Below are 2,951 nucleotides of genomic sequence, written 5' to 3' on the forward strand. Positions count from 1 at the left end.
AGCATCCCACCTAAACTCAGTGCATCACCTTAACACTGTAACCCCAATTTACCATGGGCAATGCACCTAGCATTGTACACCCCTGGACACTACTGCATAGTGAATCCACCTAACCTCTACACCTTTGGACTGAAGGAGGAAACCCATATGGACACAAGGAGAACATGCAAACTCTACACAGACAGGGGGTGGAATTGAACCCAGGTCCCTGACACTGTGAAGCAGTGACGCTAATCACTGAGCCACCATGCCAACTTTCCCACAGATGGAAGAAACTGGAACCAAATCAATGAAAACAGAGGAGTAGTTGTGGCTATATCTTCACCCCAATATTGTATAATGTTGCAGAACCATTGGCATTACCTCAGTGTCCCTTAGCTTGTTGTCAAGGACGAGCTGAATCTCATGGTCATTTGTACAATTAACAGACTTGTATAACAGATCTGTGTAATCACTGGATGGCCGTCTGTGAAAAGGATTGATGTTTACCCTCAGAAACTCAATCAAAAAGTAAAACTTGCTGACTTTACAGGTTCATGTCAGTCTCATTCATACCTTGTGTTGATCCCGTGGGAATTGTGTGAAATAATTGCTGGAATAGGGAAGGATCCAGCAATTCCTTTCCCTCCAGCTCAGTCTGAACAGCATCAAGAAGCTTTGACTCTGGAACTGGAACAGATCTGCAGCAATTTCGGCTGGTTCTAACAAGTCAGTCTGACAGAGAGAGAGAGGTTTGTGTGTGGATGTGGGGATGGCACGGGCTGGGTCCTGGTCACTGGATATCCCACACTTAGTCTAGGTTCAACCCTCCCTGTTCCACTAAGCTGCCATCACCTGACTGGTCGCACTGTATACTGCAAAGGTTGTGCATCCTGACAACATCAGTCTCTAAATACTGTCACATGCCTAATAAAGGTGTGCCAGTAGAGCTACAGTGCTGGCGTGGAATACAATGTCTACAGTATGAGATAACTGATGTATGGACAGTCCACAGTGTGCAACGTATATACTGTCTACAGTAATACAATATCTATAGTAATGCAACATCTATAATATTTGATAACTAATATACGGACACTCTGTAGTGTGCAAAGTGAACTTCCAACAGTGATTGCTGTCTACAGTGTGTGACAATGACATGTAGACAGTTAGCAGAGTGCACATTTGTATTGTCTACAGTAATACATAGTCAACAGTGTGGGAGACTGATATTTGAATATTTAGCTGAGTGCAGCCTGAACTGAATGCATGGGTGCACAATGAGATGCTGGGTCCTTTCCAGTCTTTACCATTGGACGATGCACCATTTGTTGAACTCTAAGACTGAATGGAACCTTGTGGAGATCTGTGTTAGAGGCAAATATTTAACAGACAAAATCGACAAAATTGCCGTTGGACATTGACAAGTTGACCCGACCCTGCAACCCGACATGAGATAGGGACCAGAGATGGTCAAAGTGAAATCACAGTGAATGCAGTGGGAGCATCAAAAAATGGCTTTTTAGGGACTGGGAGGGAGATTACTTAATTAATCTTCCCTTACAAATGTGATTTCTTTCAGAGTTTTGTTAGCGGGATCTCTGCAAGTGTCGGGGTCTCCAGTGTATTTGATGAGAGTGGGACAGGCACACGTTGTGCAGATGGTCACTGGTTCCAAACTACGACCTGATACTGACTGATTTTACACACACTGTTGATGCAGACCTTGTCATTCCCACAGGGGAACAGTTACAGCGCTGATCAATCAAAAACCCAGTATTTACACACACTGTTGATGCAGACCCTATCATTCCCACAGGGGAACAGCTACAGCACTGACCAATCTCTGACCCAGTATCTAACACAGACTGTCACTAAAGTCTAACGCTGGGAATACTTACACACTTAAACATATGTTTATTACACAAACAACCATATGTTTATGACAAATTGAGTATAGCTTTATGTACAACTGAAGACAGGTAGTAAAAATAAATAATTAATAACAAACAGGTTTATTGTAAAATTGAACAAATTGCAGAGTATGGAGTACAGGAGTTGGAATGCCTTGTTGCAGGTGTACAAGAGCTCTTTGAAGAAGTAACAAAGAGGATTGATGAGGACAGAGCAGTAGATGTGATCTATATGGTCTTCAGTAAGGCTTTGACAAGGTTCCCCATGGGAGACTGATTAGCAAGGTTAGATCTCATGGAATACAGGAAGAACTAGCCATTTGGATACAGAACTGGCTCAAAGGTAGAAGATAGAGAGTGGTGGAGGAGAGTTGTTTTTCAGACTGGAGGCCTGTGACCACTGGAGTGCCACAAGGATCCTCTGCTTTTTGTCATTTACATAAATGATTTGGATGTGAGCATAAGAGGTACAGTTAGTAAGCTTGCAAATGACACCAAAATTGAAGGTGCAGTGGACAGCGAAGAGGGTTACCTCAGATTACAACAGGATCTGGACCAGATGGGCTAATGGGCTGAGAAGTGGCAGATGGAATTTAATTCAGACAAATGCGAGGTGCTACATTTTGGGAAAGCAAATCTTAGCAGGACTTATATACTTAATGGTAAGGTCCCAGGGAGTGTTGCTGAACAAGGAGACCTTGGAGTGCAGGTTCATGGCTCCTTGAAAGTGGAGTCGCAGGTAGATAGGATAGTGAAGAAGGCGTTTGGTATGCTTTCCTATATTGGTCAGAGTATTGAGTATAGGAGTTGGGAGGTCATGTTGCAGCTGTGCAGGAATAGGCCACTGTTGGAATACTGCATGCAATTCTAGTCTCCTTCCTATTGGAAAGATGTTGTGAAACTTGAAAGGGTTAAGAAAAGATTTACAAGGATGTTGCCTGGGTTGGAGGATTTGAGCTATAGGGAGAGACTGAATTGGCTCGGGCTGTTTTCCTTGGAGCGTCGGAGGCTGAGGGGTGACCTTATAGAGGTTTACAAAATTATGAGGTGCATGGATAG

This window comes from Chiloscyllium plagiosum, unplaced genomic scaffold, assembly GCF_037043375.1.
Source record: "Chiloscyllium plagiosum isolate Xiang-an unplaced genomic scaffold, Cpla_swu_hap1 HiC_scaffold_18, whole genome shotgun sequence".
NCBI lineage: Eukaryota > Metazoa > Chordata > Chondrichthyes > Orectolobiformes > Hemiscylliidae > Chiloscyllium > Chiloscyllium plagiosum.